The sequence below is a fragment of the Adiantum capillus-veneris genome, chromosome 29 (assembly GCF_014529385.1).
Source record: "Adiantum capillus-veneris isolate H3 chromosome 29, ASM1452938v2, whole genome shotgun sequence".
Taxonomy (NCBI): Eukaryota; Viridiplantae; Streptophyta; class Polypodiopsida; order Polypodiales; family Pteridaceae; genus Adiantum; species Adiantum capillus-veneris.
The window spans coordinates 136,340,810-136,358,138 of record NC_140959.1 but is presented as its reverse complement, the minus strand read 5'-3'; the positions used below and the strand labels follow the sequence as shown (position 1 = coordinate 136,358,138).

The window sequence follows — 17,329 nt, the reverse complement described above, 5'->3', positions numbered from 1 at the left end:
TCGTGCTTGGGTCAATACCCATGCAATCTGGAACCAGTCTTGCTTTCATCTTGCCTTTTCGTCCATGTTCCTCAGCTGCTTTCGAACCCTCAGGCCTATCTTTATCCTTGTCGTTCTGTTCTTTCGGTGCCTTCTCAGGGAACTTCGCGGAGATGTGCCCAGTTTCTCCGCATCCAAAGCACTTCCCCTCTTTGATGTAAAGAGCTCTCTCTCAAGGAGTGAGTTTGGGTCATGCATCCTTTTCTTTCTTTTCTGGGTTGCTCTTCCTCTTTCTACTTTCATTGTTCGAAGTCTGTTCGGTCCTTTGCGTCATGATTTCTTCTGTGGGGTAGGTCAAACTGCCTGAGTGAATGGCAAAACCCTGTTTCGTATGACTCATCAGTTCCTGGATGGAATCTGACTTTTGCTCTAAGCAGTGATCTCAGATCTCTTTAGAAGCGTGGACCACCAAGTTCGAGCATTTCCCTTGAAGTAAGAGGTAGCCCTCCCCGAATCTTAGAGTGCTCTGAGTAACGCCCTCCAGAGAAAGCTATGTCAAACTGTTGAATGAAAGCCAAAGCCTTCGAAGCATCTCTATATCCAAAAAACGCGTCAAATTAATTGATTGTCCACCTTCCTTGAACTCTCGGACTTTCTTGCTTTTATCCTCCAGAAAGTCATACTGGTGGGCTTTATAAAAATTCGTCTTCTTTGCGTAAAAGCTGCTATCGTCAGAGTCCGAACTATCCGAAGACGAGTCCTCTGTAGAATTGCCAATAACTGGGCGAGATTTAGACTTCTTTGCCTTTTTCTTGCCCTTTCTGAAGCTTTGCTTTTTGCTTCGCTTTTTGCCTTTTCTGTCTTCTTCGCTTGAGTCATAGGAGCTAGAAGAACTGTCAGAAAAAGAAGAAGAAGAAGAACTGGGTACTCCTTCAAATCGAACACGCTTCTTCTGCTTTCTTGCCGATGCAAATGTAGACTGACGACCCGAATAACCCGGGAAGTCAGTTCCTTTCTTTTGCGTTTTGTCATGCTTTTTTGCTTTGTTCTACCGTCAAAAAGTTGAGAAATCCGTGCATCAACCACCTCTTCCAATTCTTGCTCTTTATACATCCTTGGAGTAGGAGGTTTCTTGAGTGCCGGTTGTTACCATATACATGTGGTAGTGATGTGTGTGAACACACTAGGACCGCCGGGGCATTTTTTCCCTCTTTAGGAGGTTTTTTCCCCCGTGCATTGTATATACGCCCATCACTCTAGGGCTATCTATCTTTCCATTGCACACTAAGTAACACACTCTCTATTGTGTGCCTTGAGCTTCCTTCGTCTTCTCCAAGCTGTGTGTGTTTCTCTGCAACCCTAATTCCAACAATTGGTATCAGAGTAGGTCACGTCCTCCCGGGCTTAGTCGCCAGCTGCTCCAGCACACGCCTGCTCACTTTCTCCGATTTCAGTGAGCTTTTGCGAGCGTTCGCAGGTCGACAAATATTTTGGGAGAGCTCAGAATTTTGATTTGGGCTCATTTCGGCCTCCGTTTCCACTACAGGCAGTACTGCACAGGCTATTTCGTCATTTTGTGCAGATTTTCTGTCAGTGCCGTTTTCTGCATAACAGGTGCCTTATAGTCTTCTACAGTTTGTGCTATATAGCACAAGTTGTTCCCGCTCCATTTCTCCTATTTTCGGGCAGTTTTCACATCAGGTGCAGCATTTACCATGGCTGACAACAACAACACAGATGTCTTCAAGATGTTTGCTGCTGAGGACAGGTTGGATGGGGACAACTACCCTATGTGGGCTTATATGATGCAACATGTTCTTGTGTCAAAAGGTGTCTGGAACATTGTGCAGGGCATTGATGTACGTCCTGGTTCTGAAGATGTAGGTGATGTTGAGGATGTTGCAGGTCTTGCTGCAAGGATTGCAGCTGTTAGAGTTGTTTTGCCTACGGCAGAACAAGCTCGTTGGGATGTTAAGGATGCGCAGGCTCATGCATTGATTGCGTTGTCTGTGAAGCGCACCATTATTCCTCACATCCGTTCAGCAAAATCTGCAAAACAGGCTTGGGATATTCTAGCAGGTCTTTATGCAAGCCGCAATGAGGCTAAAATTGCTTTGCTGCGTAAAGAGCTAGAGTCGAAGATTATGCATGAGGAAGATGATATGGACACTTTTCTTGCTAGTGTCAAGAATATCAATGAGCAACTCATTTCTGCAGGTGAAGTCATTTCGGACAGCTCCCTTGTGCAGACTGTTCTTGATGCCTTACCAGATTCCTACCAGACTTTTGCTAGTACTTGGAGACTCATGACCCAAGGAAATCCTGAAGTTGTCAAGTTTGATGCATTATGCACATTGCTGTTGCAAGAGTCACTTTCTAGAAAAAACAGGACTAGGCAGCGTGCAGTTGAACAGGCTTTTATTGCTTCTCAAAGAAAGGGTGGTAACAGTAATGCAGCCACTTCTTATGGTTCTGCTGCGAGTGGCAAAAATTCTGTTCCTAATGCTTCTGCTGGCAGCACTTCGTCTGGCAATTCTGGTGATAAGGGCAAAAAGAAGATGCGTTGCCATTATTGTAAAGCCAATGATCACTTGATCAAGTCATGTCCTAAGTTGAAGGCCAAAGAGGCTAAGAAGAAAGAGGGTGGTTCCACTGCAAACGGTGGTTCCACTACAAATGCAGCCATTGTTGAGTCTTCTGTGAAAGGAGATTGTGATGCTGATGTTGATGCAGAATGGGCTTTTAGCGCAGAGTGCACTTACAATCCTGCTGTCCATGATGCATGCTTGTCAGTTGCTGCAGATTCACATGTGTGGTATTTCGACAGTGGTGCTACAAAGCACATTACCTCACATCGTGAATTGTTTACCTCTCTCGAGTCTGTCCCTCATGGGAATTCAGTCACTTGTGCCAACAACGCCTCTTATCCAGTTCAGGGAGTTGGAAAGATTGTGCTCACTGCTGCTAATGGCAGTTCCTTCACACTTGTTGATGCACTTTATGTACCTGGGATCAAGAAGAATCTCTTGTCTGTATCCGCACTTGCTAGACTTGGACTTGTAGTCAAATTTGTGGATAACAGATGTACAGTTCATGATCTCAGTTTTGGTGATGAAATTGTTGCATCTGGGCTTTTGTGCCGTGGGCTGTATAGGCTCACTTTGTATGACAAGTGTGGACAAAATTTTGCAAATGCTGTTGCAGATTCAAGGGCTATTTCAGATGCAAAACTTTGGCATGCACGTTTTGGTCATCTGAATTTTGCCAGTTTGCTGCGTTTGCAGAAATCTGATATGGTTGCTTCTTTGCCGCCTCTTGAAGCACCTATCAAACATGTTTGTGAAGGCTGTATTTTGGGTAAAATGCAGCGTTCTAAGTTTCCAAAGGATGGTTCAGTTAGGGCCACATGCAAGTTGCAGCTTGTGCATAGTGATGTTTGTGGGCCCATGCAAACTCCGTCCTTGGGCAATTACCTGTACTTCGTGACTTTCATTGATGATTACTCCAGGCATGCATGGATATTTCCGCTTAAAGCGAAGTCCGAAGTTTTTATGTGCTTCAAACAATTTTTGGCTATGGCTGAAAATGTCTCAAAATGTACTATGGGCACCCTCCGTTCCGATTGAGGGGGGGAGTATATGTCTCATGAATTTAATGCATTTCTGGCTAGTCGTGGGATAAAACACCAATGTACAGTGCCTTATACACCTCAGCAAAATGGTGTTGCTGAGAGGAAAAACAGGTCACTAACGGAAATGGCACGATGTATGGTCAAAAGTCAATCTTTGCCGCATTCTTTTTGGCTTGAGGCCATCATGTGTGCCACTTATGTACTTAACAGGTGTCCTACGAAAGCTTTGCAGTCTATTACTCCATATGAAGCATGGCATGATAGAAAACCTTCTATTGAGCACATGAGTGTTTTTGGCTGTTTGGCATATGCTTTGGTGCCACAAGTGCAGCGCAGAAAATTGGATGATAAGGTTGTCAAATGTATTTTTGTTGGTTATAGTGCTGAAAGCAAAGGTTACAGGTTGTATCATCCGCAAACAAAACGTATTCTGGTTTCACGGGATGTAGTGTTTGTGGAAGACTCTGTTCAGCCCTTGCTGTCATGTACTAGAGACAGTAATGTAAGCTCACAGGACATTTATGACACTTTGTTGCCTCTTTTCAGTGGTGGAAATACGAATGTAAGTTCCAATGAGGCAAATGTACAGTCTATGGGGGTTTCTGAAAATGTTTTAGAACAGCCTATTACTGATGCAGATGTACATGATGTACTTGATGAGGAAAGGGCTGAAAATGAGCAGGCTAGAGGTATGCCAAAATGGCTGGTGCACACTTTGCGTGACAGTAAATTGGATGCACCTTTATCTAGTCGTACTCGTTCAGGCTCTCGCCATGCATCTTATGCATCAGATTGTTATGCTTTGGCTGTGTCTAGTTTACATGATGTTGAGGAGCCTCTGTCTTTTGATGAAGCACAAAATTCAGAAAATTGGATTGCTGCCATGAAATCAGAATATGATGCACTTATAGAGAATGACACATGGACTTTATGTGATTTGCCTCCTGGCAAAAAGGCCATTGGTACGAAGTGGGTTTACAAGTTGAAACGCAAGCCGGATGGTGAGATCGATCGCCATAAGGCTCGACTTGTTGCAAAGGTTTATGCACAACAAAAAGACATAGATTATGAAGAGACTTTTGCTCCCACTTGTCGTATGACTACTGTGCGTTTTCTATGTGCATTGGCAGCTCATTTTGGTTGGGATGTACATCAATCAGACATTGTTACTGCTTTCTTGAATGGTGACATATTTGAGGAAGTTTATGTAACGCAGCCTCGCGGTTTTGTCATAAAAGGACAAGAGGACAAAGTGTGCAAATGTAAGAAGGCTTTGTATGGGTTGAAGCAATCTCCTCGTGCTTGGTATGAGAAAGCTGACACTCATTTGGTTCAACGAGGCTTTCGTAACAGTCCAACAGAAAGCACATTGTATGTAAAGCGTGAGGATGATGTATTTCTCATTGTGGTTCTTTATGTTGATGATTTGCTGATCACTGGACCAAATGAGAGACATATTGCTGAATTTAAGGCTGATTTGAATACTACTTTCAAGATGAAAGATTTGGGGCTGTTGCATCATTACTTGGGTATACAGTTTAAGCAGTGTGATGGTGGTATTGCCTTGTGTCAGAAAAGTTACATAGAGACATTGCTATGTAAGTTTGGACTTGAGGATTGCAAACCTATTGCCACTCCCATGGAAACAGGTTTGAAGTTGAGTCTACATGATGCTGGCGATCCTGCTGATGTCACTCTTTACCAAACTGCTGTTGGCTGCCTCATTTATGTATGCAACACGAGGCCAGATATTCAGTTTGCAGTCTCGCAGGTCAGCAGATTTATGCATAGACCAGGGTCTAAGCATTGGCAGGCTGTCAAGAGGATTTTCCGCTACCTTAGTGGCACTTTACATCTTGGCTTGTTTTATCCCAAGGGGGGATCATTTCCGCCAGACTTACATGCTTTTTCGGACTCAGATTGGGCTGGTTGTTTTGACACGCGAGTGTCCACAAGTGGTTTTTGTTTCATGCTTGGCAGTTCATGTATATCATGGTTGAGCAAGAAGCAACCTACTGTGGCCACTTCGAGTTGTGAGGCTGAGTACAGGGCAGTCTTCACAGCTACGGTTGAGTGTGTATGGCTCGGACGCCTTATGGCTGACTTGGGTGTTGGACAGGACACTGCCAACACTATCTACACTGACAGTCAGAGCGCATTGGCAGTTGCGAGGAACCCAGTTTTCCATGCTCGCACAAAGCACATTGAGGTGCATTACCACTATGTCAGGGAGAGGCTCTCAGCAGGAGAGATCAGCTTGGCTTATGTGCCAACACAGGACAACCTTGCAGATCTTTTCACAAAGGCATTGTCTCGTGAGAAGCTTGAAGCTTTCCGCAAAGCTTTGGGCTTACTCCCCTTTGTGGACTGATCCTGTCCTCAGGGCATGGCACTTCCCTTTACTCATGTGCCAGCTCTCGTTCACCGCATCACTCCAGGGGGGATTTGTTACCATATACATGTGGTAGTGATGTGTGTGAACACACTAGGACCGCCAGGGCATTTTTTCCCTCTTTAGGAGGTTTTTTCCCCCGTGCATTGTATATACGCCCATCACTCTAGGGCTATCTATCTTTCCATTGCACACTAAGTAACACACTCTCTATTGTGTGCCTTGAGCTTCCTTCGTCTTCTCCAAGCTATGTGTGTTTCTCTGCAACCCTAATTCCAACACCGGTTTGAGGGGTGGTTCTGTGGTTCTGTGAGTGCACCTTGTCGAAGGAGGACTGGCTCATAAATTTTGCAAATTTCGGGTCCTTCGCAAAATTTAGCATCATCTTTTTGCATTGTCGATCAATCGTCGACGCTCCATCTCTTCAAGCTCTGCTTGAGTAGGCCGTACTCCTCGCGTGAATCTTCTTCGTGATCTCTTCCTGCATCTCCGGATGCAGAGAAAGTCAATTGATCTCTTCTTGAATCCATAAGCGCCGCGTAAAAAGGATCGGATTTCCCGGTAGAAGAGAAATCGGCCACGCTGTGACACCACTGTAACAGACTTGGACACTCCAAGTCAAGATTCTAAGGCGACACGACAAGAATTCACTTCAAACCAGTTCACAGTTCACAATTGATTCGACATTGGCCCGGCGGAGTTCCGTGCCTAGAGATATTGGCCCCAAAGACTGGCGCCCCTTTCTGTATTTCTTTTTGTATTAATCTTCAACTCAAAGTACAAGGGAGTGGGAGGCTCTCACTCTCAGACTCTGTGTCCAGATGCTCTGAGAAGTGGGAGGCCTGCCCAGACTTATAAAGAGATTACAAGGGATGCCAAAAGCAGAGCCCCAAAAGATGCCCCAAAAATCATGTAATTTATCTCACAAGCTTTGCAAAAATAATGCAACTTAAATAAAAGCTCTGTGTGTGTGTGTGCGCGCGCGCGCGTAAGAACTGTGTGGCTGAAAAACTGCCTACGCATCTACTTTCCGTACACTGCTGCCATGAATCGTGCCGTGTTTTGTGGGGGCTGCCGTACAGCCATGCCACGTCAGCATTTTACTGAACCTGCCACGTCAGCATTTTCGTGCTGTTCCGGGACTGCTGCCAGCGGATGTGTGTGAGTACCGAGCAGTCACGTCACCAGTTGGTGACAGCTCGGTCAATGAGAGTGCCGGTAGTGGTCGAATGAGTGTGGGCTGAGCTTTGCAGTGATGGCGGCTGTTCCATATCTTGGGTAAAGAAATCTGTAATCTGTCTCTAGGACTGTCTCTCTCTTTCTCTCCCCTGTAAAGTGTCTATATCTGTGTAACTTAAGTAGAGAAATGAAATGAAATGAAATGTTATATTAACGTCTTCAAAAGGCCAGGATGACCTATGAGACCAAACTGATACAAAAGTGGTGAATCTGTTACAATGTCTGGGTACCTTAGTACTAAAGTACTAAGTGTGAAAATAAATGTGAAAACTAAATACAAAGTATTAAATAAACTTCTTAGGAGCATTCTGGGTGTCTGGCTAGAATGCTTCTAATCCTTTGTTGTAGTCTCCTCCGGTGAAGTGTGCTTCTGCATCTCGGTCGTGGTCGTCTCGATTTCCTAAGCTCAATCGCCCTGTCAATGAGGGTGCCTTTGGTATGAATGTGGGTACTCCTTTGTGCTCGTTGCTGGCCTCTTGCTTCTCCTTCCATTCCTGCTTCTCTCGATCCGAAGAAATCTGTGATCTGCCTCTGAGGCTGTAGTGCTCTTTGTCTTCTCATTAGATAATCCCTGTGCCTATGTAGTTCCAGTAGGTACAGGCCTAGGCATATTTGATCCTGGTATTGCATGACTCCATCTAGAGGTCCAAAGCCTTCTTTAAATAGGCAATGGAAACGCCCACGTATCTCATAGTATACGGTGCAATGGCATATGTAGTGTAATTCTGTCTCCGGCTCCATTCCGCATAACTTGCAAATTCTGCTCTCAGGTGGGATTCCCCTAAATCTGCCAAATTCAATTTCCAGCTGGTGTGAGGATGTACGAATCTGACCAATAGCACATCTCAAACCATGAGACAGGTGGGTATCCATGTAGCTCGGGCGAATCACAAAACCATCTTCAGATAGCTGTAGGAAGTTTTCTTTATAGTCGGCCATCTTCGTGCCCAATTCTTGTGTAGGGTCTACCCATGTCCTCTTAGTGTCCAGCTGTATAAGATCCTGGCGCATGATTTTATTAATCTCCGTTCGTGTGATTGCCAGTGATGGAGCCTCAAGAGAGTATTGGAAGGGGGGTAATCTTTCCATACTGAACCCGTGTCTCTGAAACCAGGAGGACAGTTGCGCATACCAGCATGATGTATCTCCTTTCATTGCTAATTGTCGAGAGGATTCGAGGGCCAATCTAGTATATCGGCAATTATTTGTATCCCACAAACCATGTATAAAGGACACTGATCTGGTAAGAGATTCAATTTCTATCAGAGGGGCAGCTAGTTCCGCTCGGGTAATCGCGTGTGGTACGGAGGCCTTGGCTCTAATCATTCGGGAAATCATAGATACCAAAGGTCTCTCCATTGACTTCCAATTATCTTGATCCACAGATGGTCCCCAAATCTGGACCCCATAAAGCATAGCCGAAGACACCACAATATCAAAGAGCCAAAGTTTCATTCGTGGTTCCTGAAACTGCACTTGTGAACACATCCTCTCCAACCCTCCCAAGGCCGCAGAGGCTCTGGACAATCTAGCATCCGCTGCTTTCTTAAGAGTAAACTTCGGTCCTGTAAATACCACACCAAGGTATGTGTATGCATCTGTGTACTCTACTGTATCCTGGCCATATGCAAATGCAGGTGCCGATCTCCTAACCCACTGCGGTGTGGTATTAAACACCATAACTTTGGTTTTACCCAAATTTACCGACAGTCCGCTGTCCTCCGCAAATTTATGTAATGCATCTAACTGCCTCTGCATTCCATATGGTGATTTTGCTATCAATACAATATCATCTGTATAAAACAACAAAGGGATCCATGACCCTGCAAGTTGAGCACCTCTGTCACCCTCTCTATCAATGTAATCTGATACCTCATCTATATACATACCAAATAAAGTAGGGGACAGTGGGCATCCCTGCTTTACTCCAACGGTGGAATGAACAATGTCGGAATCCCCTTCTGGAGTACGTACATAACCAGTTACTGACCCGTATAAGGCCATGATCCCCCAGATAATCTCTTTGGGGACCCCTAACTCTTGCATTCTGCGCATCAATCTGGCCCTTGGTACTGTATCAAAAGCTTTCCGAAAATCCACAAAGCAACAATACATCCTTTTCCCGCTTGCTCTTCCTTCCTCAATAATGGCTCTGAGCGTAAGAATATGATCTAAAGTAGAATAACCCCTCCTGAATCCAGCTTGTCCTGTTGCCCTTATGCCTTCATTCTCTGCCCATCTACTCAATTTCTGTTCCAGAATGGATGCGTACAGTCGGGTCAGTGTGTGACCCACCATAATGGTACGGTAGTTCCCGGGTATCATAGGATCCCCTGACTTGAAAATAGGTACGATAGTAGATAATTCCAAGATTCAGGTAATCCTTTACACATGACCCGATTAAACAGACGAGCAAGGACTTCTGAAAGTAGATCCCTTGCATGGATCAGATGTTCTGCTACTAAACCCTCATGATCATATGCTCTTCTTGTCTTCATCTTGTCAATGGCTTTTTTCACCATTTCCGTAGTAAAGAAAGTACTAGTAGCCGGGCATGGCTCTAGCGGATCTGGTAATGTAGGCTGTCCAGATACCATATATAATGATGTGACATATTGACCCCAAATCTCAGGAGAAGTAATTGTCGGAGGCGATGAATGCTCGTGAAATAATCGCCAGGCCTCATGTGAGTCCTGACTCAAGAAGAGCTGATATAAATCCTTCTCCAGTTTGGCTAAAAATGCCCTTTTCTTGCGACGTACTATACGCCGAAGAGCAATCCGAGACTACTTATATGTGATGATCCCAAGTGTAAGCTCTTTCTGGACCTTGGTTCTCGTCTCTCTGCATTCCTCGTCGTACCAACTATTTTGAGGCATGTTCCCAGATCCTCTCTTCTGATCAGGCTGAGTATGTGGGTATGCCTCTTGTGCTGCTCCATGTAGTATCTCTGTTAGCTGAGAAGTAATCTCCTCTACAGTATATACTGGCTCGGCTGCCCACATCCTATTATAGATCTTTTCCACATAGACTGAATCAGTCTCTGGCGTGAAAGTATATCTTGTGTGTGTCTTCTTCCTTTGTACTTGAGAGGCATTGTATTGGAAGGAGATTGATAAGGTCAAGAGAGCATGATCCACTGCAATTCCAATCGGTCTGGGTCCCACCTATAAGTCCTCGATACTAGAAATAAAGCTTGGTGAAGTCATGACATAATCCACTGTACTGGCCCCATGCCTGTGCGGGAAGCATGTGAATCCCCCAGATAAAGGGAAATTCTCTAGACCATTAAGTATGGCCAAACCATGTGTAGTTGCCATCTCCATGAGATGTCTCCCATATTCAGTGTGTTCTTTATCCTGTGAGTTTCTAGCAAGCCCCTCCTGTGATAAATCCACTTCTCTGAGCATTTCCTCAGAAGTATCATAGAATACTGCTTGAGAGTTGGCCGTTCTAGCATTAAAGTCTCCTAAGAGAAGGATGTCTCCATCTCTAGAGAACTCCCATATGTCATTATTCAATATGGAGAAAGGGGACTGTCCTTTAGGTGAGGAGTAGACTGATGTACTTGGAGGGAAGTAGCATATAGCGATATATAGAAATCTACCTGTCTCGGCTCTCATTCTCACCCACATATACCTTGCTTGTTCATCTTTCCTGATAATCTGTAGTAGTGGTTTCAGCTCCTCTTTAAATAAGACTGCTACTCCTCCTGAACCCCGGTTACCTCGTAGAGATCTCTTGTCTGGTCGACCCGCTGTTTCCCATAAATACCCCTTCACATGTGGCATAAGCTGTCCCGGTATCTGGTGTGTCTCTGAGTAGAAAACTATGTCTCTGTCCCTAAAGCTGTCTTCAAAGGCACCTACATCTAGCCTATATGATCCATTACAATTCCACACCGCTATCCGGAGCGTCGCCCCATAGGTCTCGCACCGTCATGATGAGCGCTTTTCCAGAACCACTACTTTCCCTCCTCTATAAAAGGCGATTTTCCCCTTTTCTCTTGCTGCCCTGATCTCTGACATCAACTCTTGCATGTGTGCCACTTGTGCCAATGTAAGGTCATCTCCCAGGAAAATACCGGTTTTCTTAAGAGTTGGCCTCTTCTTTAGAAATTCTTTCCTTATTTCTATATTCGGGAAGCGGAGAATAAGTGCCCTATCCTTTACGTTTCCCTTCTCATCGACTCCTTTCTTGCCCACTCTCCATGCACTTGTGTGAGTAGGCTCTGTGATGCCCATGCGTTGTAGCAGTTCCCTCACCTCTTCATCTACATTCTCTTTGTCCTTGACACCTGTGACCCGCACATGCAGAGCCCGAGTCTTCCTTTTCTGCTCTTCCTCAATGGTCATATTAATAATGGTGGAAGTAGGTGTGGTCTTAGGCATCTCGGCCTTCCCTTTCTTCGCATCCTTAATCCATTTCTCTGCTTCATCAACCTTTTCTTGTGTTTTAACAAGACGTTCCGCCCATGAAGATGCCGTTTTCGATTTCTGTTCATCTCCTTCCCGTAGAGCTTTCATCTAGTCCTTCATGTCCTCGAGCTCCTTCAGCACCAAAGGTTGGTCGTCTCCCTTCTCCTTAGTTGCGGATTTGCAAGCCGCAAGTTCTCCTTTTAGCTCCTCGATTATTGCATCTTTTTCCTCCATGTGCTTTTCCATATTTGTTCTCCATGCTTCAAAATTTGCTACTGCCTCATCGAGTTTCTTTTGCATAACGCATTCTGTTACATTTACTTCGGCCTTGATTAGGTTTCGTAATTCCGTTTTCATGGTCTGAATTTCCTCATTCTGTATCCCCCGGATCTCTCTCCTTAGTTCTCTCATCATGTCTCCATACATGGAGTTCCTGTAGCTCTCGGCGTTCGCGTGCATTTCCTTCCCGATGTCGTCCCTCATATAGTTTAGCTCTCATTTGAGCATCACCTGGACCTTCTCCATCAGTAGCTCATCATGTATCCTGGAGGTTTTCCCAACGCGTAAGGATCCTGGTGATAGTACAGTAGAGAGAGAGAGAGAGAGAGAGAGAGAGAGAGAGAGAGAGAGAGAGAGAGAGAGAGAGAGAGAGAGAGAGAAACTTTATCCAGCCTGTTGTACATTCTCGCTTGCCCCTGCTACCCCTTTGCAGATCCAGCGACGGTTCCTCAGTGCGCATGCGATAGAAGGAGAACTGGTGTATGTAATAGAGACAGGTAGAAGTGGGCGCAGATAGAAGTCGCTGGAAGGCGCGAGAGACACAGAGAGAAGTCAATGAAGGAGATAGAGAGAGGTCGTAGGCATGCTAGCCACCCATTAAGGCACAATAACGAAGCGAAACTAATATCCTGCCATGTCACCCTCACCCTTTCCCATTCTCTCCAGGAATCCTCTCTGGATTCCCTCTAATCAGTTATTTTTTCAACATTGTCCACGCATTCTACTGGCCTGTTTGAAATAATAATCATTAGCTTGAAGATTTTCCCAATATTTCCTCATCACCTCATCCTCATCGTGCCTTCTCTTTCTCTCATCCCCATCGCCATTGTACCCTCACACTCAACCTCACCCTTGCACCCTAGCACCCAGACCCTCCTCTTGCTCTCGTTGCCCTCGCCCTCCCCCTTCTCTTATTGCTGAGCCTTCCCTTCCTCCATCGTTCGACCAAAGCACTGCTTGGCTCTCAGCACTGTGGACTCCCTGCAACACATGCAACCCACTTATATGCTCTTGGACTCATAGGCCAGCTATACTCTCGATGCTATAGACTCGAAGCCTCTCACCTTTAACGCCATCCACCCTCGAGTTCTCCATGCAGAGACAACAAAAAGCGGGTACCATGCACAGCCTCCGCTTTTATTTTCATTTCTGCGAGGAAAGGGGAGAGAAGTGAAATAAAATTAAACGATATATTAAGGTCTTCAAAAGGCCAAAATGACCTATGAGACCAAGCTGTTACAACATAGTGAATCTGATATCATGTCCGGAATAAAAAAGAACAGAAATAAAAATACAACTACTACAAGCTGGGACTGTATGGATGTGCCAGCTAATACAAAAGGTGCCCAGTACAATGAGAGCGGGGGGGCAGGCAAAGATATGGTAGAGATCCATCCTCATCTGCACTCTGGATGTCAAGAAAGTATGGCTCGAATCCTCTGTCGTAGTCTCCGTTGATGTTGTGTAGCTCCTCTGCTCAATCGCGGTCGTCTAGACCTCCCTAACTCCAATGCTCGGTCTATGAGAATGCCACTAGTTGTAGTATGAGTGCGGGCAGAGCTCTACAATGGTGGCTGCTCCTCTGAGTGTCTAATATCTAGTGTAAAGCAATCTGTAATCTGTCTCTGGGACTATCTCTCTCCAACTCTCCTCAGTAAAGTGTCTCTATGCCTGTGTAACTCAAGTAAATACAATCCAAGACATCTCTGATCCGCATAACTCATGACCCCTGATAGAGGCCCAAAACCCTCTCTAAATAGACAATGAAAACGGCCTCGTATCTCATAGTACACTATGCAATGACATCTGTAATGTAACTCTGTCTCTGGCTCTAGATGACATAAGCGGCATATCGTGCTATCTACTAGTATCTCTATGAATCTGCTAGTCTCAATCTCGAGCTGATGTGAGGATGTGCGTATCTGGCCAATGGCACAACGCAAACCATGAGAAAGATGTGTGTCCATATAGCTAGGTCGAATCACAAACCCATCCCCTATGAGGTGGAGAAGATGCTCTCTATAGAAAACCATCTCGTGCCCAACTCGTGTACCGAGTCTATCCATGTCCTCCTCGTATCCAACTGGATCTGATCGTGATGAGTGAGTCTAGTAATCTCCACACGTGTCAGAGACATCAAGGGTGCCTATAGAGATTATTGTAAAGGAGGTAGCCTGTCCATGGTGAAGCCATGTGTGTGAAACCATGATGTCATCTGTGCATACCAGCATGATGTATCCCCCTGTAGAGCTAACTGTCTCGAGGAATCTAGGGCCAACCTGGCATATCTATCTGTGGTAGTATCCCATAGACTGTGTACAAAGGAGATTGATCTGGTAACCACCTCAATCTCCATAGGGGTGGCAGCTAACTCCGCTCGAATGATATCATGCGGTACGGAGGCCTTGGCTCTAATCTGCCGAGAGATCATAGATACCAAGGGCCTCTCCATACTTCTCCAACCATCCTGGCCTACAGAAGGTCCCCAAACCTGCACCCCATATAGCATAGTAGAGGCAACCAAAGTATCAAAGAGCCATAACTTTGTCCTAGGTTCCTGGAACTGAACCTGGGAACACATCCTCTCCAATCCTCCCAAAGCCGCATAAGCTCTAGTCAGTCTAGTCTGTGCTGCTCTTCTCAATGAAAATCTCGGCCCGATCAAGACTACCCCCACGTAAGTGTATGCTCAGAGTGTTCCATCCCTTTTCTTCAAGCTTCAGGGTGGGAGACGCCTACAGCAAGTTGCAGTAGAGGCCCCGCAGGTGGCAGAGTGCTGTTTTCAGAGGATCCGAGTAGTGGGCATCTGTGGGAGGACTTGTGTCATAGATCTTGACCCAGCAGCTCTTTACATTGGAGGCTGTGGGCTTGGGAGTGTTGTCGACTGGCACGAGTACAGTGGGATCCTAGTGAGTGGCTCTGGAGGGACTCCTTCTCTTCTGCAGACCACCCAGGAGTCCCGTTCTTTCAGTACACTGTTCGATTGGGACATCATATACTAGCACCGCAGAGAGGGGCCCGCCCCGCTGCAGCACCTCATTGGCACGAGGAGGGTCTCACAACTGAGTTCTTGGCAGCCTTCTGGGAGAGGTTGTGGGACTCCAAACAGCCGAGGCGAGTCACCTTGTTTCAGTGGCTGGTCGCACACAGAGCTATAGTAGTTGGGAGCTGGCTAGTGCATAGTGGTCTCTCGGCCGCATGTGCAGCTTGTGACCATCTTGTGGAGAGTCAGCGTCACTGTCTTTGGGACTGTCCCTCGGCCCAGCAGGTGTGGCTATGAGTTCTTCGGCTGATGCCTGCTCTCTCCACGGCTCGACAGTACACTTGGGGAGCAGCGGCTTGGTCCACCCTCACGGGCCCGGCACTTGAGTTTGAGCTATCTTCCACCAGCAGGATGATAGTGATGCAGGAGGGGCGACCTACACGCCAGCCTACTACTGAGCTTACTCCACAGGAGTGGTGCCGTGAGAGAGAGGAGTGTTGGGAGCTCATTAGTGGCCTGACACTCTGGCTCATCTGGCGGGCTCGATGCTTTTGCATCTATGAGGCTCGCCTTGTGCAACCAGCAGAGACTGTTCGCGATTTTTGGCTAGAGCTGATCCATACTCTCAGAGGACAGCTTGAGGGACTACAGGCCAGCTCCGACTGCATGCGGGAGCGCAGAGAGGCTTTCCTTCGACTGTGGCGTGCTGGAACTTTTTACACCATGGTCCAGGGTGTACTCCGATTGCATTACTGACCACATGTGTGGCTTTTCCCTTCCCTATTTCTTGATTTAGCCCCATTGTACATATGCTGGCTTTTTTTCATTGGGAGAGTCTCCCATCATGGTTGTTGTAGCCCTCTCTTGAAGAGGTGGTTGTAGCCCTATGGGTAGTTTCAGTAACTAATAGCAGGATCTTTTTCTTGGAAAAAAAAAAAGTGTATGCATCTGTATACTCCACAATCTTCAGACCATCTGTGAAAGTAGGTGCTGATCTCCTGATCCACTGTGGTGTGGTGTTAAACACCATAACCTTGGTTTTACCAAGGTTTACACACAATCCACTATCCTCTGCAAAACTGTGTCCAAATGTCACTGCATACCCTCTAATGAGTCAGATATCAACACAATATCATGAGCATATAACAACGGGATCCACGTCCCTGCCAGCTGGGCACCTCTGTCACCCTCTCTGTCAATGTAATCAGACACCTCATCAACATACATTCCAAATAGAGTAGGAGACAATGGGCAGCCCTGTTTCACCCCAATAGTAGAGTGAACTAAATCAGATACCCCTTCCGGAGTGCGTACATGTCCCATCACTGATCTGTACAAAGCCATAATCCCCGAGATCAACTCTATGGGCACCCCCATATCCTGTAGTCTGCGCATCAATCCAACTCTCGGTACCATGTCAAATGCTTTGCGGAAATCCACAAAGCTACAATAAATCCGTCTCCCATGTGACCTGCCATGAGAGAGAGAGAGAAAGAAAGAAAGAAAGAAAGAAAGATTTTTAACGTCTATGTCAGGCCGAAATCGGCCTATGAGACAAATCAAATGTACATGGTGTGTATGTCATCCGTCTATCGGAAAGACAAATGAAACAAAACTGATACAAAACTGAACTGAATGTAGGTAGGTAGGGGAGTATCTGAGGAGGGATGGAGCTCTATCTCTAGGGGTATATGCATGTCTATATGCTCAAGGTAGTACAATCATGAGAATGAGAATGCATCAAGCTATCTAGCTCCATCCTGTACAAATGGGGGGATGTAAGATGTGGTACATGGGCGGGGCTGGTGCCAAGGCTACCCGGATGAAAGCTGTCGGGTCGGCCCTCATCTGAGCTACTCGCTCCTCAGTGGCACGGCGCTCCCGGGCTCGGATCTCCTCGATCTGTCGGTGGTGGGAGCTCGCGCCCCTGTAGCCTGTGACTCGTGGTCGTCGTCTAGCTCGGCTCACCTCCGCCTGTGGGAGTGTCACTCCCCTCTGAGTGTCTGGTGAGGGAGGGGCGGCAATCCTGTGGAAGAAGTCTGTGAGCTGCGACTGTCTCCCCTCTGTCTGTGTAGCTGTGCGTGGCTGTAGTAGTGTGTCCCGATGGCTCTGTATCTCTAGTAAGAAGCGTCCGAGCTGTCTCTGATCTCGAGAGTCCATGATCTCTCGGAGAGTGGGCTGTCCTCTGAATAAGGCCTCATACCTGCCTCTGATCTCAGTGTATGCTCTGCATCTACATACAAAGTGCTCCTCACTCTCCACCTCCTCTGTGCAGGCTCTGCAGACTCGCTCCTCCCTGGGAACACCAGTATGTCTCCCGATCTCAATCTCTAACCTGTGTGAAGCCACTCTCAGCCATGAGAGAGAGAGAGAGAGAGAGGACAAGTTGCATGGGAGAAAGGAAAGTG

At 46.4% G+C, this 17,329-nt stretch overlaps 1 protein-coding gene across 4 annotated transcripts in view; it reads left to right on the top strand.

Moving 5' to 3' along the window:
• The window catches only part of LOC147419958 (putative ABC transporter C family member 15), a 222,328-nt gene that overhangs the window by 152,158 nt on the left and 52,841 nt on the right, over window positions 1-17,329 (top strand). The gene's annotated exons all lie outside the window — the stretch shown is intronic.